General features: G+C 40.9%; 1 long non-coding RNA gene across 1 annotated transcript; it reads right to left on the reverse strand.

The window, feature by feature from the left end:
• LOC136871699 (uncharacterized) lies at positions 1–27,501 on the reverse strand. Its single transcript, XR_010859795.2, has 3 exons — positions 27,372–27,501; positions 27,123–27,181; positions 1–937 (listed from the first exon to the last, which is right to left on the reverse strand). It is a non-coding gene; the product is annotated as an uncharacterized lncRNA (long non-coding RNA).

Raw genomic sequence — 27,501 nt, forward strand, 5'->3', positions numbered from 1 at the left:
TATATCACTATGTTCCTTGAATGAACAGTGCTATTTAGTGAAAACATACATTAAAATAAATTACGACGTGCTTCCAGCGCACTGCGTTTTAAATCTACATTGGATAATCTCTTAACCGGGAATGTCTTGTTAAATACAAACACACTTCCTGAGTATGTTATCAGTCTTCAGGGACATTCCGACATATATGAACTTTGTAATTTATTTCATTATTGTCATTCCTGTATTGTTCTAGGACGTCAAGGGTACTGGACATACACTGTTTGCTCTGAATGAGTGACTTTTCAGAGTCTTCGCAGTCGTGTACCTTTCTAATATTATAGGTATTACTATTATAAATATGAAATCCATACTCGAATTCTGAAGCATTTTTAGGGCCAATATATTGAACACCAATAAATACATTTCTGGAGTCGTCTACATGTGTGAAATACCAGAAAATATCGTCATCTGTGAGCATGAGTGCTCGTGTATTGAAACTAGAACGCCACGTAAACCAAAAGTTTTTGCCTGTCAGGAGGAATCCAGGATGTTCCCTCTTAAAATGATTCACAAGTTCGCTTCTACTGCCTTCCCACGAGCAGGACGCATGGTCTTTCATAGGGCATACGAAGAATTTTGTGATACATTCATGTACATTGAACAAGTGGTATTTGTGTGCTGGCATCCGGACTTTGCAAGCGGGATTTTTGGGACATGGGTACATAATTGACGCAGCTATATCCTCAGCAATGCGGTTGCGTATCCCTGTATATATAATCGAACACTGGGGACATTTCCTAAGTCTTGGTCTGCAGTTGACACAAATGGCATGACCATTGGAACACTGTTCGATGTTACCAATCATCTGCTCCCAACAAACTGAACACTTGAGAAATTCTAGAAGTTGATCGTTTGCCTCGTTTAAAGGAAACTGGATGTTGTCCACCATCTTGACCTGAAACAAAAAGAAAAATATATTTCCTTTCCATTGTTTTACGTCGACTAAGGCAGTCTGAGAAAATGGGATAGGACAGAGCTAGGACTGATGGAAGCGACAATAGCCGAAAGGTACACCTCCAGCATTTCCCTGATGTGAACATTGGAAACGAGGAAAATCTTCAAGGTTGCGACCTGCAACAAGTATAATTTGACGTAACTTCAAATGAGACTTTTTCTTTAAAATTGAAGACATTTTACAAATTTTTCAGGAGGCACAAAAACTAATTTAAAAATCTAGACACTATTTCATTCTATTGTTCATACAGGTTGATTAAGGATCCAAAGTTTATTTTGTAGACAAAGTTAACAAAATAAATTCATTGCTTTTTAAGTAGGCCCTAATCGGCAAAATTAAAATTATACTTATCCCTTTTTTTGTACCGAAGTGGGGAAAAAAAATTATTACATTTTTTTGCTTGAAATATTGTCATTAATTTGTAAATATAAGTAATATATAAGAAGCAATATTAAGGCATATTCTCTGGCACTTTCAAGTTAAATGAGTCATACTCTAAGAAGAAGAATCATCACTTTTGGAACACAAACCCGATTCCGATATCAGAGATTCATAGTAGCACATGTCACTCTTATAAACATACTGCGATGCAAGTTTCAATGTATGCTTGAGTTTGGCATCCTTAACGGAAAGCCTACTGTTATATGCAGGCTCAGCAGTGAGTGTTACTTGCTGTCCAGGCTTCAAAGAAAACTCTTCTGCACTCTGATGGTCACAGCATTGCAAGACATCTGATGTGCTTGAATAGCGGAAACTACGATATCGAGATACACTGGATTTTACATTCGTCTTACTCTTAACATTCTTTAGGAACAGTGGCCTTAGATGACTGACGTAGTTCCGAACAAGATCCTGTTCAACATCAATGAAAAACGTCGGTCGCAAGGCAGAAAGCTATGGCCTGGTTCCGGATATCTGTGCAAAATAGGGATATCTCCAGTATTTATCCCTTTCTTCCACCGAAGTGATATAAGGGATAAGAGTCTACAGCTCATAGAGGCCGGTATATGAGTATGACAAATCCCGTTCTTCCACAGAAAAAAGCGCAATTTTTTTCCCTTTATGCAGCACTAAAAATGTGTTTTACGAAAAAAAAGTGGAGTTATCTCCTTCTTGCATCGAGATCTTCAATTTGGAAAGGCAAGGCTCGCTACACCAAAATCGAGAATGTCTCTTCTACCTACCTCCAAAACTCTTAAGACAAATCTAATTAAAAATTTGTCTGTTGATGTGCATTGTAAGAGTATGGACCACTGTACAAAGATACCGAGGTATCAAAGAAAATTCCTAATCCGTTCCAGGTGCGCCCACATGCTTAGCAAGGAGAGTTATCTTGTATCATCTTACGATATGATCTAGTATAGTGTCTAGTCCAATTACTTAGTAAGCGTCCTTCTGAGTGACCTGTGGGGCGTGGTCATGTAGGTAGGAAGTTCCCTTAGCGCGCGCTCTTCCCTGTTCGCTACCTCAGCTTGCTTGTTGACACGTTGTGGTCAGCCATTGCGTACACATCTCGTAAGCAACGTTTCAGCCGACGTTGGATACGGTCCTGTTAGGTGCTGGTGGTGATGATTGTTTTAAGAGGAAGTACAACTAGGCAACCATCCTCTATGTAACACTAATCAGAGAGGAAAAAAGGGATCCGACACTTCAAAAAATGAAGATATCGACCTCTGTTGGGGTCGGATAGAAACAAGAGTTGAACAAGATGGTCGGATAGGATAGATGAAAATGAGGAGCCTGGCAGAAGTGGAAGCAATGCAGGACTCCGTTAAGGGCCCCGCACCGACACAGACAGGTCTTATGGCGACGATGGGACAGGAAGGGGCTAGGAACGGGAAGGAAGCGGCCGTGGCCTTATTTAAGGTGTGAAAATGGGAAACTACGGAAAACCATCTTCAGGGCTGCCGACAGTGGGGTTCGAACCCACTATCTCCAGAATACTGGATACTGGCTGCACTTAAGCGACTGCAGCTATCGAGCTCTGTACTCCACAAGTTAAGAGCCCCTGAGGCCCCTTTTAGTCTCCTCTTATGGCAGGCAGGGGATACCGTGGGTGTTATTCTACCGCCCCCCACCCACAGGGGTATACGGTACTGTTACACCTAGGGGTAAAAGTTGACGTGGCTTAGCCAAATAAGTTTTCTTTTTTTTATAAACCGACCAGGACTATCTAATGGCCAATGCTCAGAGATTGATGGAGCTGATCACAGATTCATGCCTATTGTAATTGAAAGAATTAACATCAACTCATTTATCATATGAATTAACAACGCCATAAATTCATCAGATGACAAAGCAAGTACAGTATCTTAAACCATTGTATAGTAATTAACACCTACTTCTGATTAAGTTATTTAGTATGTCATACTAAATTAGCTAAAAGCTTAATATTTCTTTCTTTTCAAATAATACATATAAACTTCTTATTTCCTACATTCTCGGCTGCTCTTATCTTATTTGCAGTGATAAATTATATTTTCAATTACAATATCCCAACACCAACTGATAAACCCTCACTTAAAGTCGCTAGGCTGAAAACCTTTTCTCAATTTTGATTCCTGTAGGGTCGGGCAATAATTATAGTAGCTGAAGTGATATGAGCTCGTGAATCGAAACCTAGAAGACCAATCATATCATAAATTATTCCTAGTGTACCGAAGGCTTCCTTCTTTTCACTTTGACTAATAGTGTGTGATACTATTTCAAATCCTGGTAGAATTAAAATATAAACTTCTGGGTGACCAAAGAATGAAAAGAGGTGTTGATAAGAGGATTGGATCTCCACCCCCAGCAGGATCGAAGAATGAAGTGTTCCAAGCTTCGATCGGTGAGCATATACCTTAGTAATAGCTCCAGCAAGAGCGGGAAGTAGTAAGACTAATAGTCACTGTTCATACAAATAGAGGGGTTTGTTCCAAAGATTCCTGGAACACGTATATTGATAGTTGTGGTGATTAAGTTAACTGCTCCTAGAATGGAGGAAACCCCCGCTAAGTGAAGTGAGAAAAAGACGGTCTACAGAGGCTCTGGCATGGGCAATTCCCGGGGACAGAGGGGTGGGGAGAGGGGTTACACTGTTCAACCGGTACCTGCTCAGCTTTCCACTAGACTACTTCTAAGCAGCAATGTAAATAGGATAATAAAAATCTCATTTATACGAGGGAAGGCTATATCTGGTGCTCCTAGTATGAAAGGGACTAATCACCTAAGATTCACAACAGGATATTTTAACCCGTCAGGACGCGAGCTCGGTTTTGTGACTTATGGGCGCGCACTGGGTAAATTTTACCCGACAATTGAAACACCGTGCATAAGTATGTTTACTTCCTCCTAAAATGGTATAAGAAAAATGTCATGTCTATTTGTAACTTTAAGAATCTCGTAATGGTTCGTTGGCAGAAAGATATCAAATGTAAATGCGAAACAACTCTTGGTAGTGCACAGAGGCGGATCCAGGAAGGGGCTAAGCGGGCTTTGTAGCTGGCACGAGATTTGTGTTTCTGATCACATTTACATAGTGTATATCTGAACCATAGATCTACATTGAAAACGTATTATTCTTTTGGTAGTAAAATTAGGCGGGGGCTGGTGGCTATCTTGGTTTAGAATACGTACCATGACTTAAAAAGAAGTGAATGTGGGGAGTTTAAGATTAAAGTTTTTCTTTTACCTTTTGGCTATACGGTACTGTCCTCTTGCGAATGTTGTTAAATCACAACATTTGCAATCTCCAGCTACACGATCGTATCTTCGTGTCTTTGGGCTTATCTGGCTTCAAAGGTTATACGCAGGGCCGCCGAAAAGGAGGGGGAGGGAGTGGGGGGGGGCAGATGCGGTCAAATTCCTAGGGGCCTGGGATCAACAAAATGAGGCTTCACAAACCTAATATCGTCGGGACCGGAAAAGAACAATGGTTGACTAAGGAAAGTCTAATAGGGAAGGAAATCTGTTGCAAATCTGATTTTCCTTTACCTGTTACCTATGGCGATACTGAAAATGTTATATCATACATTTATCAGTGTATACGAGCATAGCAGAGAAGATACTTATATGTCTGAAGAAGGTGAAGTAATTCTAAACGTCAACAGCTAGCCCATGTTTCATACGTAGCGCGAATCTAACAGGCTGTCCCCAGCTGACAAATTATGCACGTTCGAATACATTACATTTTCTAGAGAAGTATCTGTCCGAGTTCCAAAATCACGGCGCTGAATTTGCAATATTCGGAAGGTTCAAAGCTAAGTGTAGAAAACAGTGTAGTTCCATAAAAATGAACATATTAGTACCATTATCTCAGAAGATATTGAGGCCATGGAATAGTAACGAAAGCCCGATTATAAGCCCCTTGAGATGGGAGCTCAAGAGAAGAGTTTTGCTAGGAATGTGGCCGGGAATGCGTTAGCCCTCGCTTCGCCCCTCGTCCCTGGCTTATCGTCACCAAGCTGGTGTATGTACTTGCGTTTCTGAAAACGTTCGCCCTCGCAGTCGCAGTGTCCTCATGTGGTCTTCTCCTGCAAGGCACTTGATGTATTTTTGTATACCGCAGGTGGGCAAAATTATTCATTTATTAATAGACTACATCTGACCAGCGAAATATTAAGACAAGGCAGTTTCCAACTAACAGTAATCTAGGTTAATTTCCAGTGACACTGGGAATTTATGCCATCTTCAGAATTAGATTTTATCACTGGCAGAGTCCATCTTCAAGATGCAAATCGAAAGAGCTTCTGTTATTTTTATTTTAATGTATATACTGTATTAATTATTATAATACTTTTTACATATTTTTACAAAATGATCGCCAACGTCCGATGACGGTTACATTACTAGAAGAAGACGATATTTATTTCCTGTATTTCAAATGTAGTAATTTTCATGAAGTGAGCTAAAGGCAGGTCAATTTCGTTCGTCAGTGTGCCGAGTTACGAATGCATTCTCTCTCAAACACATGTCCCGGCAAGTTCGTTACGTGAAAATAATAATAATAATAATAATAATAATAATAATAATAATAATAATAATAATAATAATAATAATAATAAACAGATTGAATATGTGTGCGTATAACAATTTTATGATTACAATCCAATCATTCAACTCATCCAGACATGCAGTCAGTCATTCACTCATTCAGCCATTCAGTTAATATATAATGTCTATTGTAAGCTAAGGAGAAATATGTTCGGACTCTTAAAACAAATTACACTAATAATAGGAGTACCGGTAAGATACGTGTTGTCCCAGACAATATAACACTGTTAATGTTTAGCCTCTTCAGTCCTGAGGTACACATATGTTTACAAAACTATGAAATAAAGTAACATTTAAAACAATAGTCTGTAGGCCTAAATTAGCTTAATCAATCCTTGTGTCCCTCTGTCACTTTCCTTGATAGGCAAAACTATGAAATAAAATAATATTTGAAACAATAGTCTGTAGGCCTAAATTATCTTCATCAATCCTTGTGTCCCTATGTCACTTTTCTTGGTGACACACAAAACTGAATGAGGGTCCCGGGTTCGATTACCGGCTGGGTCGGGGATTTTAACATTCATTGGTTAATTCCATTGGCTCGGGGGCTGGGTGTTTGTGCTGTCCTCAACATCCCTGCAACTCACACACCACACATAACACTATCCTCCACCACAATAGTACGCAGTTACCTTCACATGGCAGATGCCGCCCAACCTCATCGGAGCGTCTGCCACACGAAATTATTATTATTATCACATTCTTGGATAGCATGTCTGATAACCTCCCTAGCTTCGCTGTGGATAGTCTTTCCTTTCTTCCGGCAGGGTTCCATAATAGTAATACAAAGTAGCACTATAATAACATAAATGTTTTATAACACAGTTATGCAAGTCTCAATATATAAATCGCTGTAAAACACAACACACAGACAAGATCAACACTACCGAACTGTTCGACTGGCCATTTGTATCATCAAAGGGAGACTGGCTGCTGGCTGACGATACTTTTAGGAAGAGCCATAGCCGAGACGACAGAGAGAAAGCTGCTCCCCCGTGTCCCACCTCACGTCCCGCTAGTCTTCTCTTCAGCTCGCATCTTATACCATTACTGAAAGCGAAAACAGAACGTCGATATCTTTAACGGTTCAAGAGTTGAGGTGGACAACTTAGCTGAATAACTCTGTATAGTATAATGGACTAAAACCTTTCTCTAATAACCAGTGGCGTATGCTGGGATCAAGACGTCAGCTACCACTAGAGTTAGGTTACCCCTTGTCGATAGTTTAGTGAACGTCAAGCCTTAAGCGTTTTGAGCTGCAGCCAATAGCTAACGGAGAAGCCTGCTGTGTTGTCAAGGCTGCTTCACAAGCTACTGCCCTGGCCTCTGCCAATACTCACCTGATCAGTCGAGATGGTAGCCTAAGGTTTAGCAAATTGAAGTCCAGCTTCGTGGCTAAATGGATAGAATGCTTGCCTTTGGTCCGATAGCCCGGGTTCAATTATCAGAGTCAACCCCCTCATACTGTTAATTCTCCTGGCTTGGCGACAGGGCGAATATGACGTCTTTGCCATTCATTTTATCCTCCCTAGGTCACCACCAAGCCTGTACAGATGTCATGCACCATCATCATCATCATTAAATAAAACTATTGAATTTTACAGCGGTCGTACCCATCGTTCACTGCTTAGTTAGCTTCCTCGGGAGATCAGTGGTAGTGTCCGACCCATGATCATGGGTTCGATTCCAACCAACAAAACAGAACAGAACACTAAACCGGAAATATTGCATTTCATTTTAGCAGATGTACCTATAAATATTGAACTACACTCATGCTCATAAATTAAGGATAATTGCATATTGTAGTGCCACACAACGTGGCACTACGCAAAACTGGCGCTAATAGCATAGGCACATAGTGAACACAAACGAAACATATCTGTAAGTCCACGGTATTGGTGATAAGTTGAGAAAATCGTCCCAAAACACATGTGCTACTAAACGCCACTGTTTCCTGCGCATGTGCCCCGACATCAATATGAAATATGATCACCATGCACACGTACACAGGCCGCACAACGGCTTGGCATACTCTGAATCAGGTGGTCGAGCAGCTGTTAGGGTATAGCCTCCCATTCTTGCACCAGTGCCTATCGGAGCTCCTGAAGTGTCCTAGGGGTTTGAAGACGTGCAGCGATACGTCGACCGAGAGCATCCCAGACGCGCTCGATGGGGTTTAGGTCTGGAGAAGAGGCAGGCCACTTCATTCGCCGGATATCTTCTGTTTCACGGTACTCCTCCACGATGGAAGCTCGGTGGGGCCGTGCGTTATCATACATCAGGAGGAAGCCACTGCACCCCTGAAAAGGCGGACATACTGATACAAAATGACGTCCCGATACACCTGACCTGTTACAGTTCCTCTGTCAAAGACATGCAAGGGTGTACGTGCACCAATCACAATCCCACCCCACACCATCAAACCACTACCTCCATACAAGTCCCTTTCAAGGACATTACGGGGTTTGTATCTGGTTCCTGGTTCACGCCAGATGAGAACCCGGCGAGAATCACTGTTCAGACTATACCTGGACTCGTCCGTGAACATAACCTGGAGCCACTGTTCTAATGACCATGTACTGTGTTCTTGACACCAGGCATTACGGGCTCTCCTGTGAACAGGGGTCAGTGGAATGCACCTTGCAGGTCTCCGGGCGAATAAACCATGTCTGTTCAGTCGTCTGTAGACAGTGTGTCTGGAGACAAGTGTTCCAGTGGCTGTGGCAAGGTACCGAGCAAGGCTACCTGCAGTACTCTGTGGCCGTTTGCGGGCACTGATGGTGAGATTTCGGTCTTCTTGTGGTGTTGTACACTGCGGACGTCCCGTACTGTAGCGCCCGGACACGTTTCCTGTCTGCTGGAATCGCTGCCATAATCTTGAGATCACACTTTGTGGAACACGGAGGGCCCGTGCTACGACCTGCTGTGTTTGACCAGCCTCCAGTCGCCCTATTATTCTACCCCTCATAACGTCATCAATATGTGTTCGTTGAGCCATTTTCACCACACAGTTACCATTAGCACGTCTGAAAACATCTGCACACTTACTCGCTGCACCGTACTCTGACATGCACCAACACACCTCTGCGTATTTGGACTGCTGCCAGCGCCACCGTGCGACGACCGCAGGTCAAATGCACCACATGGTCATACCCCGAGGTGATTTAAAACCGCAAACCACCCACCATAGCGTTGTTTTACCATGTATCAGCATTATTCTTAATTTCTGAGCATGAGTGTATATTGCTCCTATAACAGTAGCACTGCAGTGTCTTCCTACAAGGATGTAGAAGTAAACGGGAGAAATACCAGCGCTCTGTTATCTATATAATTCAGTTTGGATGAGGTGAGGAAGTATGTACTGTGAGTAACGCATGGTTGATAGCAGTGGCGATCTGATGGGCCGAATCCTACCACACCTAGCCCCTGCGGTCCCCGCGCCAATGAGCCATACAGCAGCTAGCCGTCTGAGGTGAGTCGAGGGAAGAGGTACGAGAGTCTGGGCTGCAATATCAGTCTCCGAAGCCTTGTTCTCAGAAATACGTGCGACGTTTTTCATTGCTTTCAAGGTTTATAAATGGAACAATGTGTCAGATGCTTACATTATTATGTGCTTTAGATTTCCATCGTTCGCATGTGAGGTTTGGGCTTCACCTATAGCCTTGGTAGCCCTCAGTATACGCCACTGCTAATAACAATGGAACTATTCAGGGCAAAATTTATGTTAATAATTACATACGGCATTGGACTAATATGGGAACACCTTAAAATGTCAGAACTCTCAACAGTAGACTGTCAAAACAAGATACCCTAAAACTAACCTTTGGTAGGCTATATCAAAATCAGCACCATCACGATTAGCCTACGAGCTAGAAAAGGAAACCTTTACTGAGGACATTAAAAATAAAATACTACCATCTACACCGCAGACGACAGAACAAATCCGACAGAGGGAGGGAAAAAAACGCCTGTCCACGGATTCGACCATAACTTGTGAAAATCCCTGTTTCTACCAACCGAATGAAAAAATAGTGTGCAAACTATGACAGACAAAATGTGAAAGTATACCTTGACAAGTGCAAAAATCGTACGAAGTCTAAGTGAGTATAGTAAAGAACACTAGGGTACCTTAAAATGTAAGGACCTTCACGCACGTCTCCACAAATAATAGTAACAAGGAATTATTATTGTAACTTGTGTTGAGATAATGCAGCAAATTGTCAAATGTTTATCTTTTTAGCGTATTTTTCTATACACTTTGCATGGCTATTTGGCTGCAATAAAATTATATTTTGTCATTTATCGACATTATTATTATTATTATTATTATTATTATTATTATTATTATTATTATTATTATTATTATTATTATTATTATTATTATTATATTTGCCTTTGTAGTGGCAAAGTTAAGACTCATTGTCCTCTCTTACACTTAACTACACTTCATTAACAGTGTACATCTGAGAAAAATATTCAGAATCTTATCTTAAAAATACCTTTGAAAACTAGAAACAAAATACGAAACAAAATGGCATAAGCACTATAAATATTCTTAATCATATCTTAAAACTATCGTTACAAATTAAAAGTTGAATGACAATATAACATAAGCACAGTGAAGCCCCATTCACTGTGCAAACTTAATCGTAAACGTAACGACGTAACGTAACCGTAATTTTTTTTTGCTAGTGGCTTTACGCCGTACCGTGGCCTTAAGGTACAGCCCCAGCATTTGCCTGGAATGAAAATGGGAAACCACGGGAAACCATCTTCAGGGCTGCCAACAGTGGGATTCGAACCCACTATCTCCCGGATGCAAGCTTTCAGCCGCGCGCCTCTAACCGCACGGGTAACTCGCCCGGTAACCGTAAAATTAATGCAAGTTAATTTGTGTGGTATTCATAATGGAGGAACGTAACATGAACGTAAAGAGCACACAGCAGCCAATCGAAACACTGCCATGTTATTTAGCTCGGAAGTCTGGTTTTAGGCTATCTCGCAGTTTTATACTTTAATACCTCGATTGAATCCATCAACGTGCTAGCGGAATTCATATTACTTCAAACATCTCTTGCTTTGCTCCTGGGAGCTGTGTATCTGAAAAGGCGAACTAATCAACGGTGCAGAAAATGCGTTCATCCCTTGAATCAAAGAAGGTTATCTTAGGGTAATGTCTAATCTACTGTGAAAAATGACCCTTATCAGTTCGTGTTGTACATGCGGATGAAACCTGAACTGGTTGACTACCTTACCATTTGATTCCCCTTTTCTAATAAAAAGGGTAAAATCCCCTTTACCGGCATATCTATGCTCCTAGCTATCACACTCCGATGAGATCTTTGGATGATATCGTTTTCGTAAACTAGTAGTCTTGTCATAATGTTAAAAAATATACAGGGACGCTGTTTTATCTATGACTGGGATTGTCACCCGCCCGGTCGCCAGCGCTGCAAGATTGCCTCCCGCCATTTACCGTCAGATTTCTTAGCTACAGTATATTTATTTCCACGTTTCAGCGTCTTTAATTCCTTTTCCTTTTATGATTCACACAAAGATTATTTTGAAAGAGAATGACAAGTATTTCGTCGAAAGAAGTCATTATATCCCGCACAAAATACAATGTTTGCGTCTGCTCTGATTGGCTGGGTCTTAAACTTCACGCAAAATTAACCACAAGAGCTTAGAGTTTAAAATCCCTTAATTTTACGGACTCGCAGTTAAGTTTACATCGGCGCATTGTGAACGGTTCCATCAGATAACATAGCCGCAAACTTGTAAGTTAACGGTAATTTTGAGTTTACATTGCATTTTCGTTGTCAATGGTTCTTAAACGTAAATTCACACACACACACACACACACACACACACATTCACTCTACCAGACTCCTTCAGCCTGGCGGCACACATCGAAGAGATGCTCACGTCAAGACGACTTAAAGGCATTTAAAAGGTTTTTATGGCTCTAATGTTATGGGGGAGAGAATTCCATATTCTAGGCCCATTTGCAACAAAGGAACGGCTATATGCTGCTGACCTGAGAGGGATAAGCAAGTGTACTGCCGGAGCGTGTGTAATGCTGGTGGAAAGAGGATAGGAAATTCAGTTGTGAAGATAAGTAGTATGGAATGTATGAACTCAAGTCTGATGAGATTGCAGTTAATAGTTAGAGTAGTTCAAGGTATTCGAGCAATACGGGACATACATTTGTCCAAGCTATCCGTTACCTCCGCAATTAAACTTTTCAAACTGAAAATAGCCCATTCTAACATATTATGGTGTCTATATAATTTGGGAATCGACACATAAAAACCTAAAGTACATGGAATGGGTTAAAAACGTATTTAAAAAGAGCTCTCTGTATCTAAATTCACTCCATCACTATGAACTTGCAAGAGAAACGTTCTGCATATAACATCTGCGCAACCAATTTCAGTTTCAGTCTACCCAAGCATGCTACACGTTATTAACGGAATTGAATACAAAGTCGAATAGGCCTATATGGACAGATTTATATAGTACGGACGCTGTGACGTCACATGAATGGAAGCGAGGCCGACGAGAAAGACAGGCCGCGGCGCGCACGTCATACACTGAATGTCACGTGACTCAGCCGGTCTTACTGTAGAGAATGCACCCCCAGGCTTACGCGAGAGACTATCATAGCGTAGTAAATAAAATACATTTCAGTGCATTTCAACCCACTAAAAGAACACCATTGAACTACAGATAAAATGAAACATAGTGTCTCTTATTATCTTTGGTTGAACAAAAACTAAAAATCTTACTGAGGTAAAGATACGCACACTCAGATAATGTTAATGATTAATGTACAATTAAGCCTATATTTACAATAACATTCATGTAAGAAATATCTTATTAAATCCAGGATCAAAGGTAGCCCTGTTGTAAGCTATTTACAATCTGGTTTCAGCATCATATTTAATACTTAAATTATGCTCTCTCCCTGAAAGTTATCTTGGAACCACCCTATTCAATTAGAAATTAAATGAAACATAGTGTCTCTTACTAGCCTTGGATGACAAAAACTAAAAATCTTACTGCAGTAAAGATATACACACTCATAGAAATTAAATGTTGCCAATGAAACTGGTTAATGTACAAGTAATTACAAGTAATGTACAAGTAATTAAATAGGATATGAATGTATTACCTCTCAATCCTCAGCACTGGAGTTGTAATTTATCCAACTCGTGTATTGCAGCCCAAACTTTGCTGAATAAATTGAAGAACGTTGAGGTTATATACATTTTTTGTAAATAAATACATACTTACACTTCCGCATACAACACTTATGAATGTAAGGAACTGTTGCACAACACCAACATATTCACATAAACACAAAATCTCCGTTATTTCCTTCCATAATTCACAATAAACTAGCAATAACACCGCAAGAACACATGTAATAACCGGCTTCACTCGACCATTCCTGGGACTGGCCTTGTCACGTGACTTTACCGGGCCATGGCCTGTCTCTCTCGTCGGCCTCGAATGGAAGGGACCATGCTACCTCAGGCCAAGACCAACTGCAATACTCAGACCTGAAGGCACGTTTCGATTTGTAGCAAGATAGTGGTGAGCACGGGCCATGAATGAATTCAGTGTGATCGTGAATGCCAGTTTAAAGTTATCGTTGTGAATGAAATATTTCGGGTCTGCTTTTGTGGCTGCTTTCAATAGTGACAAAGAAGTGTAGGAGTCGTTCGGTTCTTTTTTTTTTCTGGAAGTTTAATATACTTAGTATAGACTATCTGATGTTTACACGTGGTCACGTATAGGTTATGTGTTCGTTTATCTTTGTGTTCGTGTGTTATTGTTATTAGTGTCGTTTTAGAATGTAACGTACATATTTTAGATTAGCATGGGTCGATCGTGTTGTGTACCTCCCTGTAAGTCTAATTATGGCAATTTTTCGGGAATTTCTGCCTTCACATTTCCAAAGGACTAAGTTTTAAGAGAGAAATGGGTTCGTTGCATTCATCGTGAAAATTTCACTGTAAATAATGAGACTTGTCAGCATCAAACATTTTGACCCTAAGTTTATTGTGCGTGAAGTGTTTTTTTTTTACCGTTGAGAATGGCGAACTGATTCGCATCCATAGGAAGAATCCTAAATTGCACCTGAAGCCTATCCAACCATATTTGAGAATCAACCTTCGTATAATACCATAAGTTTGCCTCGACAAAGAAAGAACCCTGAAAAGCGTAAACAGCAATTGCTACAGAGACGAAGAAGCGTTTAAACGTTGGTGTGAAGAGGATAATATAGATAATTTTCAGTTTTTCAAGACAAAAGTGAAGAGAAATGTGAGCCCATTCAATGGGATTGTAATAGATTTCTTTAAAATTCAAGACCAAGATATTCCATCTCTAGTGGTGAGTTCTAAAGTGGTGTCTGACCTAAAGGTTAAAGTGCGTTTTGAAAACACTCTTTTACCTGCAGAAAAATATTGTTTTTATTAGGATGTGAAGGACGGGATGGCCTGAAGTGTGGCAGATGGAGCAAATTCGAAACTCTGGTAAGTCATCTTGTAAATTATGAAGAAAGTAGTATTGAACTGAGTGATAGAGTACTTATTTTGGTGAACTTTCTTAAAAAGCCCTTATTTTAAATTTTGAAAAAGAAAAAATGGAACACACTAAAATTAAGTTTGCAGTAGGACAGTTGTAACTTAATTTACTGGGCAGCAGCGTTTTACCATTTTCCTGGGGCTTATCGCATGTTGAGTACACATGTGATGACTTTACCACATCCTGTCTATTTAGGACAATGTTTGACAAAAATAGGTCCAAATAGTACAAAAAAGCATTTTTAAAGGAGAAGGCTAAACTTCTCCAACACAATGATTATGTTGTGACATTGATGTTTGATGAAGTCTGTCAGTTCTAAACTGACATATAAAGCTAGCAAGATTTTAGGAGTGGCAGAAAATAATTCTGAGCTGGATCTAGCTGCTACCATTCAAGTTTCTACATCGTATTTCATACTTTCTGACCATACAGATGTTATTGGACTCTTCGCAGTAGCAAAACTAAATGTAGAAACACTTTTAAAACTCACAATGGAGGTTCTAAAACTTACGAATGAATGGTGTAGAAACGTTCCTTAAAATTGTTTGTTGGATATGCACAGTGCTCGTTTTGTTCGATTGCAATATAATGAGCTAATGGGTATGTTGTGTTAGTATTAATACGTTAGGAGGAAAACTGATTTTTTGTGCTTGATGTTATGTCACTTAGTCTGTAGGCCTAATTTGTTTGTTGGATGTGTGCACTAATAGTTATGTTCCACTGCAATATTTTGGTGAAGGGTGAATAATTAGCTAATGCGTATGTTTTGTTAATAAGAGGAGGAAAACTGATTTTTTTCTTTGCTTGGTGTTATGTTGCTTAGTCTGTAGGCCTAATTTGTATGTTGGGTGTGTGTCCTACTAGTTTTGTTCCACTGCAATATTTTGGTGAAGGGTGAATAATGAGCTAATAGGATGTTGTGCTAGTGTTAAGAGAAGGAAAACAGACTTTTTTGTGGGTGTTATGTCACTTAGTCTGTAATTTTCTTGAATATGCTATTACATTTAAATGAAGTCGTACTTATAACTTGCTGTTTGTTGTAAAGCTTTCAAAGTCCGTTCTATGTGACATACTCTCAGAGAGAACGTAATTAAAATCACCACTGTTATTTTATGTTTCACCGAGCTCGATAGCTGCAGTCGCTTAAATGCGGCCAGTATCCAGTATTCGGGAGATAGTAGGTTCGAACCCCACTGTCGGCAGCCCTGAAAATGATTTTCCGTGGTTTCCCATTTTCACACGAGGCAAATGCTGGGGCTGTACCTTAATTAAGGCCACGGCCGCTTCCTTCCCTTTCCTAGCCCTTTCCCACCCCATCGTCGCCATAAGACCTCTGTGTCGGTGCGACGTAAAGCAACTAGAAAAAAAAGTTTCAAATATTGCGTGTTTGATACCATGAAACATTTTCGTACTACAAATTTTTTACGACTATTATTAGGTTATTCGTCGCCATCTCAGCTTTGGCCCGGTACGGCAGCCATGTTTCTTCTGCATTGTGGTCTGAGTATTGGAGTTGGTCTTGCTCAGGCATACAGGAATATGTTCTGCGGGACATGGCTCCCACTACAAGCTTTGTAAGAATGAACATTAGTGATCTTGACTCAATGTATTTGTAAATCGTGCGAATGCGCCTGTGGTGATATGCACTAAAGTGTAATCAAAGACCAGAATTTGACAACATTCTATAGTGAAAGAACTATTTTAGTTTAGCTCTTGTATAATTTTGTGTATGTATCTGGCCATTGGTTGCAATAAAAAATTTATTATAATATTGTAGTTGAGTTAAGAAAGTCAGCCTGGCCATTAGTTGCAATAATCACTTCATTATAATTGTTCAACCATGTTGAATTACATGTTTGAAAGTTTATCTCCAAAATAAAACACGATAAATAAGTATTAAAAACCCTACAATGCTTGTGCTATAATAGTGTCTACCCCCATCCATCCATCCATCCATCCATCCATAACAAACTGTCTCACATGGACTCAAACTACCGGACCGATTTCGCTGAGAATTTCACACGTTGTTACTTCTCAGACTGTTTAGGAAGTGGTTTGAACGAAATCCGACGGATAGTTTTTTATGCTGGGTAATTTTATGTAATTAATTTACTTGCAAAGCCGCACAAATATTGAATCTACTTGATGGACACATTGTCGCTAGGCGACAGCGACTTACGCTGTATTATGATAGTCTTTGCAATAAATGCTGTATATGAGGAGGATGGGAACACACCGCCATGTTTTATAAAGTATGCTTCTTGCTACGAGGTTCATGCCAATGCCTGTCATTTGGAAATAGCAATCCAACATGCCGTGATCGTGATGTACTTTCATGTCATATGACCAACTTTGATAGATCTGCACAATGTTTGAAGAGTAGCTGTGCATTATGTGAAAAAAAATTAGAAACTGTGAAAAATGTAGAATATTCACATTGGAATGACACGAGTTATAACACAGTCCCAACGAGGAGCAACTGAGGGTTTGGGGGCCGAGCCCCCATTGAGAAAAAGGAGAGTCCATAAAATATATAAAAATGGAAGTACATAGGCTACGTGTATAAATTCCACATCTTCTAAACCACTGGAGCAATTTCAACCAAACGTGCTACACTTATGACTTAGTATTTGGAGACGAACATTGTGGAGGGGGGGGGGGGTAGCCACCCCTAGTACCTCCTAGGGATGGGTATTAGTAGGGGCTGGCATATAAAAATGATCGAATCTGTAATTTTCAGGGTCGCTGAGATGAGCAGCGACACTCCGGATGTCGTTTAAGTCCAAGTTCAGCCCCATCGGCATAGGGGGAGAGAAGGGGTGAAAATGAAAATTTAAAAAAATTACCGAGATTATGGACTTTGTATGTTCCAGCATAGCTGTCAACCGAACTTTATACATATAACTTACTATCTGGAAAAAATTACGGTAGGGGCAATAAACCCCTAGCACCCCTAAGGGAATGAGGTGAAATGTAAAAATATCCGAAAATGGCCGATATTAGTGTCAAATCCACAGTTTTTAGGTTCGTTGAGAGGGACTGTGTCTGGATGCCGCTTAAGTCAAAGTTCACTACCAATTGGGATGGGGGTTAGAAGGGGGTGAAATATAATGTCGAAAATGACCGCGATTATGGATGTACGTATGCATCTTCCAGCATAGCTCTCAAACAGGGTACACATTTGACTTACTATTTGGGAAAGAAAACTGGGGTAAGACCCCTACGGGCGGGGGAGGAAAGGGGGTGAAATGTACTGGATGCCGTATATTTCTCTGTCGAAGTTCGCTGAGAGAGCATTAAAAAACTTACCATTTTGTAGCCTTTATTTTAGTTTTGATGCATATACGCCCCCCTCCCCCTGCCCGCTATATCCCACAAACCCGGGTGTTGTTCGTTGTCTTATATATATATATCCCCCCCCCCCCCGCACTTTTAATTCCCAATCGCCGCTACTGCCTATATTAGTGTCGAATCTATAGTTATTGGGGTTATTATTACCGTTTAAGACAAACTTCAGTCCCCATAGACATATGGGTTGAGAAGAAAAGATTGTGGAAGGGAATAAGATATTTTCTGGGGCTCCTCCCCCCTCCCATTGGCAGGGGAGAAGATATCACGCTAACCATCCCCTCACCCCCTTACCTTCTACATTGAAAACAATTCATATCCTAACCTTAAACTAACGACTACCAGCCGTATCCATATCCCGAATCCTGGAACCTACAATATTTGTTACCAAAAACCTTAGAAACCCAGAATGGACTGGGTTCAACGTAAAAAATTCGAATAGGGCTAAATCAACCTTTCCCGCTTAGGTTAGGAAGTTGCAGAAACGTCTGCGAAAAAACGCGCTGATTAAGGTTGGCAACATGTTCCACATACTCTCTGGGAGCAAACAACTGAGCGGTTATAATAAACAGTCTGCTTCAACTGGGAATGAACTGTGTGCAAGACAGCACTCCTGCTACCCGTGAACCCGTGACTGAGGCTACCACATCACGTCGTGATGAATTCGAACAGGTCCCCGATGAGGTCAGTTAATGGACACTGAAACCACACCAGTAGTATCTAAGACTAGGGTTTCCCCATAATAGTGTACAAGTCAAATTGTGGCCGAGATCATAAATACCTTAAAGGCATTTTAAGCGGAGAGCTGAGAGTAATTTATCAGCGTGATTGCTTGATATATCACGCTGAAAATGTTACGAAAATCTAATAATACTTTGAAACCTCTGCAGCTCTCCATTACACCCATCAGCTGCCCCATGCTTAATTTAACTGAAACTGTTGATATTAAAATAGAATTAAATTAAATGAACTGGGGTACGCCTATAGATTTAGATCAGTCCAACAAGGACAATACCTGCGGTACTAATCAAAAGTAGCGTAGACTAACGGTGTTCCACACATTATGGTACTATTCACAAGTATCGTACGTCGCACAGGTAATGCAGAACTATGGTGTTCCTCATACAATGACGCCACTCGTAGGCAGCGCAAACCAATGGTGTTCCTCACATATACTGTAGTTGCACTGATCACAGGTACGGTAAACCCACAGTGAAGCAACTCTCTGCTGCTACTAATCACAAACCTGTTGTGAACCTAACAGTGGTTCTACTCTCAGGTAAAGGCGATCCAGGTTGTTCCCCGCATGTTGGTACTAACCACAAGTAGTTTCATGATTCTAATACAATCATCCATTGGTCGCCCCTTTTAGTCACCTCTTATGACAGGCAGGGAATAATGTGGGTGTATTATTCGTCTACGTCCCCCACCCACAGGGTCAGAGAGAGAGAGAGAGAGAGAGAGAGAGAGAGAGAGAGAGAGAGAGAGAAGGGATCCGTCACTTAGAAAAGTGAAGTAACGGACGAAGAAAGGCAAGGATCATGAAGGGCGTGAAAATGAGAGACTCCCTAGGACTCGAATGCTAGAATACCGTTGAGGTCGGAAAAGAACAAGAGTTGACCAAGAGAGGTCAGACAGGGTAGATGAAATTGGGGAGCCTTGCACAAATGGAAGCAATTCCAAGACTCAGCTAATGGTCCTGCGGTCACCAGCCCACGCTCCCAAGTTGAGAGCCCCTGGAGCCCTTTCAGTCGCCTCTTATGACAGGCAGGGATACCGTGGATGTATTCTTCATCTGCGTCCCCCATCCACAAGGAGTTAAAATTATATATTTAACAGTTAAGTGCCATGTTATAGATTTACGATTCTACGCAAGATTTGGCGACCGTGACAGGAGACGGAGAAAGTAATTGCGATCCACCTGGGGGGGGGGGGGGGGGGGGCGGTAGGATACATCCACGGTATCTCGTGTATATCGTATGTCGTAGGAGGCGACTAACAGATGCCCCGAGGGCTCTTAACATGGGAGCGTGGACTGGAGACCACGGAGCCCTTAGCCGAGTCCTGGCATTGCTCCCGCTTGCGCTAGGCTCCTCACATTCATCTCTCCAATCCGACCTCCCATGGTCAACTCCTTTTCCGACCCCGAAGCTCTAAGGTTGGGAGTACTAGGGTGTCATTTTCCACGCCCTTCGTGACCCTTGTCTTGCTTTGGCAGACATCTTCATTTTTCGAAATGTGGGACCCTTTCTTTTTCTTTCCGATTAGTGTTATATATAGGATGGTTCTCATTGGTATTTCCTCTTAAAACAGTAATCACCATTTTCGTGGCCCTTGTCTTTGTTTCGTCAATGCCTTCAATTTTTGAAGTGTGACTCCTTACCCCCGACCGTGGGTGGGGGCGGTAGAATACAACCACGGTATCCCCTGCCTGTCGTAAGAGGTTAATAGGGAATGGTTGTCTCGTTATACTTCCTCTTAACTTAAGACAATGAATACCACCACTGCCACTAGCAAGTTCGACACACAACTAACCAAGAAACTGGTCAGCCTAATGTGGTAGTCAGAAAGGCTGAGTACGTTCAAGGAGTTAGGGGCAGAAGATCCACATGGGTCGAAGCCCCAAACAAATAGCAAGAAAAAAAATGTTCAAGGAGTGGGCGTAAGGTGACGTACGAGAATGGAAAACCTTACTGTCCATTTTAGATATTGTGTTTTCATTTAATGTCCAGTTCCATGGCTAAATGGTTAGCGTGGTGGCCTTTGGTCACAGGGGTCCCGGGTTCGATTCCAGGCATAATTGGGAATTCTAACAATTATTGGTTCATTTCCTTTCCACGGAGACTGGGTGTATGTGTCGCCTTCGTCATTCATCCTCATCATGACGCGCAGGTTGCCTACGGGCGTCATATCAAGAGACCTGCACCGGGCGAGCCGAACATGTCCTCGGCCACTCCCGGCACTAAACGCCATTTCATTTCATTTTTCAGGAGAGCTCTTGTAAATTTATAATTATATTTTGCAGATCTGTTGATAAGTTGTAGCCAAACTCAAGGTAGGAGAATGTAATGTAAACTCTTAGAACTTTTAGACGGACTCGAAAAAAAGGAAAGAGCCGTGGCACGATCTTCTTCATTGTTTCCCTTTCTTTTAAGCGTCGCCTACTTAATAGTAGACTGTTTTACGGCTGTGGTCTTATGTATTACAGTGATCGTAGAACCCTAAATGGAAAGTGCATATTACCGATTTAGGATTCTACGCGACAAATGCTTTTATATGCTTGAACGTGTTCAATGATCATCAGAAACTGGATAAATGTCGACAGTAAGTAATTGGCTTCGCTTTGGAGTTGGTCGTGTATTCATTTCTCTTGTTTATTGCCTTAATTATGTCTGAACGAGAATATATTGTGGAATTATTGAAAGTAATATAATCAAAGAAATAACTACGATTCGTTGGTGCAAATTTTAGTGCTACTAAAATAGTGATATTAAGGGGAACAAGCTGATGTTTAGAGCAAAGGGCGTATAACCGGAAGGACGACGCCATCGTACATATTCCGATAATGAATTCCAAAGAAGGCACAGGGAGTGGAGCAGCGGTAGCAATGCAGGAGTATCGTCAAAGATGACTATCTTCGAATAGAATACGGAAGCTGGAACGTATGACTGCTCCAGGAGTGTACAGGTACCGTATGTGAAAAAGGGAATATGACATTATGTAAAGAAATAAATACAAGTTAACCCATCTATGCAAAGGATGCAAGCATCGTTTAACGAAAAGAAACAATGAAAAGGATACAAGAAAGAAAAATTAAATAGACTACATTTTGGACCTCATACTTCAGAGTCTTTCAAATATAATGAAAGTTCAAAAATCAATCAAGAATTCATCCCAAACAAGACAGTCAGCTAATAGAACAAACTAGAAGGTTCTGAACTAGCTGCCTCTCCAAATCCTACTAAATTGCGAAAGCATCACAAGGTGCAGGCCACCGTCAGCGCAAATGAACGGAACATACATACATACATACTTACTGATTTTCCTCATTTACCAGAGATAAGAAAAAACAAGGGGGTGAAAACAATGGCAATCAGAAAGGGGAAGATAATTATCACCCCTCCTGGATAAAAGCAGTAAGAGACCACCACCACTACCCCTACCATGGAGCAGACATTGTAAATGGAACAAAAATGATCTAAAAGGTGATAAAATGACATGTCCCCAGTTATGAAAGCTAATGCAAGGTACGACAAAGGAATCTGTTTACATATTTTCTAAAGAAGGGCATTGAAGGGGACATGGGTGTGTCAGCCTCAATTCTAAAAGTACCAGAGTCACCTTGGATTAATAACAATGACAATGCTTTGGAACATTGAGGGATTAAAGAATGTTCTCTCATACGCGATAAGGACCATCAGACATATTTAGAGCAGCAAAATCATTTTACTTGCGCCATTAGTATTACCGGGTTTCTATGGAATCCATGCATTTGCAAAGCAGAAAGAATGAAAGCCAGAATGAGGTATATCATTCTTCTTTAGAGATACTTCAGGAACTCTACAAATGAAACCTACAAGGAACAAAATATGAACATACTAAAAAAACCTGTGGGTGGGGGCGGCAGAATAACAGCACGATATTCCCCACCTGTCGTATCAGGTGACTAAAAGGGGTACCAGAGGCTGTCAACTTGTGATCGTGGGTTTGAGACTGCGGGCCCCTTAGCTGAGTCCTGGTATTGCTTCCACTTGTGTCAGGCTCCTTACTTTCATCTATCCTATCCGACCTCCCTTGGTCAACTAGTTATTTTTAGACACTGACGGTATTAGGTGTCCAGGCCTAGGGAGTCTCATTTTCACGCCCTTCGTGACCCTTATCTTTCTTTGGCAGATACCTCAATTTTTTCGAAGTGTCGGATCCCTCTCATTTTTTCTGATTAGTGTTAATAGAGGATGGTTGTCTGGTTTTACTTTCTCTTAAAACGATTACCACCACTAGGCATTATCTTGCCGTTTCTACTACAGCATCCCTGTATGCCACCCATTCTCTTTCTATATCCTGAACCTACTGTCCATTGTTCGGAACTTCACTAATCCTATCCATATACTTCTAAGTTTCTCGTTCTGGAGATATTCTACCCTTATTGGTCTGCAGATAGATTTCACGTTCTCTATCCAAGGCCTAGAGATGCTTAGTTCATTACAGATCAGAAAGCTCTGGATAGTAAAAGAATCACCTCCGGATCACAACTTGTTAAAAATAGGAGAATCGGTGGATTAATTATCTGACTCCATTTCATTTTATTTCTTATGAAATATATAAGAACCATATCCACGTAAAGAGGACAAAGGCTAACAGAAAGAGGCTTCTTTATTAGCCTAATCACCTTTTGAATTGTAAATCAAAAGTTAATTGTTTAGATCGTGGTAATAAGCATGTTACCGTCACGTCACTAGAAATATCCAAAGCTTCGAAAAATGTAAACGGGATAACAAACCAAGCTAACTGCAGACTACTTGGCGTAGCAAACCACATCTGCAACGCATGGAAATTGTAAACAAAAAATGGTGAGGGATTTCTTGGATTGTGGATTTCAGTGGGCGTACATCCTCAAGGAAACAGTATTTTCTTAAATTACTTGAAAGAACTTTAAAATGTTCCAAACATTTCCATGAATCATTTATTCCAGTCCCTAATTTCTCGTGTTACAGGGCTCTTAACTTGGGATCCCCCATGTGGGGGGGGGGGTAAAACACCCACGGTAACCCTTGCCTGTCGTAAGAGGCGACTAGTAAGAACCCCAGGGGCTCTGAACTTTGGAGCGTGGGTTGGCGACTACGGGGCCCTGAGCTGAGTCCTGGCATTGCGTCCCCTTACTTGTGCCAGGCTCCTGTACTTAATAGCGATTTAAACGAAATAACCAATCAACGTCAACGAAGCAGAAGTTTTGTAATGCTGTACATCATACAGTTTCTCGTGGCTCGCTCGAGATAAGGGCGAGGTACGTGTGTTGATCAACAAGGCGTGAGTCACGTAGAGCACAGCGAGTGGCGCACCGCATTCTGTCTAATGCCTACACAAATGACACCCTTTAATATGTCCAAAAGTATTCGTCGTATTTGCAAAATAAGCATTTCACTTAAGTTGTCGCTATTCTTGGGTGAAATGAATATAGTCCCATTTAAAAAGAAACAGTTTCTGCCATTGCGTCAAGGATGGACTTCAAGTGTGTGCGAAAGAATTGAGCAGAGGAGGATCTATAAAAATGTCCTATTTGTAAAAGGGAGGAGGTTGTAAATAAAGGTTACAGATGTCTTCATATGGTTATGAGGGTATTTAGAGGTTGTCTTAAGCATGTACAGGAGAGAATGTACACGTCGCTGGTAAAACCAACAATTAGAGTATGAGTCCAATAATTATATGGGACTTTATTCGAGAACTGTAAAAGATCCAAAGGATGATGATGACGTTTGTTTAGAGGGGCCTAACATCTAGGTCATCGGCCCCTAACGGTACGAAATGAGACAAAATGTTATGACAATTTAAAAATCCATTATCCTCCAATGACCAGAATTCGAAAACGTGAGGACGATTAAAGAATGGGTAGCTGGATATGAACTTAAAACAATCAGTGGATCCGACTCGCAATGCCCCACATTCCCAGAAACTAGCGTTAAATAATAGTATTACTGACCAAGAGACTGCTTCTAACGCACAATACTGAATCGATGCTTGTAGTCGAAACAGGTCCAAAATGCAGGTCGTCGGCCCCTCAATGGTACTTATCGCTAGGAAAATAGAACCATGCTATTTGTCATGTTGCGGTATTAATCAGAAGTAGCGTAGACTCACGGTATTCCACACATTATGGTACTACTCACAGGTAATGAAATTCGCACATGCAACACAAACCTATGGTGTTCCTCACATAAGCGGATTAACCACAGGAACCCGCACTATCCCGTGCTGTTCCTCACAGAGTGGGTACTAAACATAGACAAGGCAGAACCATGGTGTCGCTCTTCCCATGGTGTTGCTCATATAGGGGTACGAATCACAGGTACTGTAAAATGCATCCTGAGCCACGCACTGTCTCTACTAATCACAAACCTTACCTAACACAGTGGTACTACGCGCAAGTAAAAACGACCCATGGTGTTCCCTGCGTGATGATACGAATTACAGGTAGTCTCATGGTTGTAATTCGACCATCCCTTGGTCGCCCCTTTCAGTCGCCTCTTACGACAGGCAGGGGATGCCGTGGGTGTATTCTTCGTCTGCGTCCCCCATCCACGGGGGGTTGTGTTTGGTCTGCGAGAGGTATTCTATTTCTTTCAAGTCCGCCGGCAAGCCGGTTAGGACTCCCCCACCCCACCTATCCTCCCCCCTTGCTACGCGGTTCGTGGAGACCCAAAGGAAAGAAGCACGATTTGTTCAGGGTTATTTCCGACGAAAGAGTAGTGTTACGAAATTTTCGCAAACTTTGGGCTGGGAAGACTTGGGAGTAAGGAGACGAGGTGTCAGTGGAGAGAGGACTTGGAATGGCATTAGTAGATGAATACTACGAATAAACTGGAGTGAAGCTTTTAAAGGTAGGAAGGATCATAATATGAAGGTAAAAGTTGGAATTGAAGAGGTCAAATTGAAGAAAATATTCGTTTATAAGAAAAGGAGTTGTGGACTGGAATAATTTATCAAGGGAAATGTTCTATAAATTTCAAAGGTCTGAAATCATTTAATAAAAGACTAGGTAAGGAATTGAAGGGAATCTGCCACTTGGGAGATAGCCCTAAATGCAGAAGAATGATTGATTGATTATTCAAGAGTTCGTGTTATAGTTGACAGTAGAAACAAATCAACCTTAAAATTAGAAACCTTATTTTGAGTTTTAAAAAACCTTAAAATTAGAAACCATATTTTGAGATAAATGATAAATGATCTAATCAATCTTAAAATGACAATGCCCTTTACAGAACTGAACTTGCACGAATAGTTTAAGAGCAATGTCAATCAATCAATCAATCAATCAATCAATCAATCAATCAATCAATCAATCAATCAATCAATCAATCAATCAATCAATCAATCAATCAATCAATCCTGATCTGCATTTAGGACAGGTGGCAGATTCCCTATCTGTTTTCCTAGCCTTTTCCTAAATGATTTCAAAGAAATTTGAAATTTATTGAACATCTCCCTTGGTAAGTTATTCCAATCCCTAACTTCCCTTCCTATAAATGAATATTGGCCCCAGTTTGTCCTCGAATTCCAACTTCTATCCTCATATTGTGATCTTTCCTACTTTTATAAACGCTACTCAAACTTATTCGTCTACTAATGTCATTCCACGCCATCTCTCCGCTGACAGCGCGGAACATACCACTTAGTCGAGCAGCTCTTCTTTCTCCCAATTCTTCCCAGCCCAAACTCTGCAACATTTTTGTAACGCTACTCTCTTGTCGGAAATCAACCAGAACAAATCGAGCTGCTTTTCTTTGGATTTTTTTCAGTTCTTTAATCAAGTAATCCTGGTGAGGGTCCCATACACTGGAACCATACTCTAGTTGGGGTCTTACCATAGACTTATATGCCCTCTCCTTTACATCCTTACTACAACCCCTAAACACCCTCATAACCATGTGCAGAGATCTGTACCCTATCGTTTTAATGAAAGCGCAGGAATAGTTAAAATATCGCATAGACGGAAAGGGGCCAGCTAACACGTAGGGGCTGGAAGGGCCTTGGAAAAACGCCGCACTGAGACGTCGGAAGGAATACTAATAATGTATTCTACAACGAAATCTTTTAAGTCTTATCGCCACAAATTCAAAATTGCTCGCGTGGAAAGCCGGAGCGGATCGCTGCTGAAAGAAGCGTTTTTAAATTAAAATATAGTAGGAAAAGAGGAAGGATTCTAATAAATTAGTTACTGGTGCCTTCTAACAATCTGTTAGTTTAATAGAACGAAGTTTCTAGGGGATATTTTCCGACATACTTCAATGTAAAAATGTTAAAATACTATATATTATTAAATGTAGTCTAAATTCCATGGTTCTGAACCAAACCTTACTAGTATACAACTGTAAGCAGATTAGCTAGCAGAACTCTACTACTGTATGCTGTAAAGATTAATTTCTATTCATACCAGCAAGAATTGAGATACAGAGTGAAGAAATTACGAAGTCGAATGGCACGAATTGGAATCTGAAATGAAAGAGAATCACAACATATAAGAATGAAGTTGGCCTTTCTTATCGGCGAGTATTTAAAAAATAAGAAAGGAATTATTTGAAAAAAAATATCAACACCTATTTCTACTTTTACAGATTCCGATGTTTAGAAACTACAAGCATATCTCCGAGTTAATGAAACTCCAAATGGGTCATTGGCTTACCTGTGCACAGAGTGAGATTAACAGGTGTTTCTTGTTCTTTCTATACACGTCCAGTAGTGATTACGTGTGTGTCGTGAATGTTCTTGTACAAGGTGAAGCTCGCTAACGAACAGCCCTGTGGGACTTGCTG

Source organism: Anabrus simplex, chromosome 4, assembly GCF_040414725.1.
Source record: "Anabrus simplex isolate iqAnaSimp1 chromosome 4, ASM4041472v1, whole genome shotgun sequence".
Lineage (NCBI taxonomy): Eukaryota > Metazoa > Arthropoda > Insecta > Orthoptera > Tettigoniidae > Anabrus > Anabrus simplex.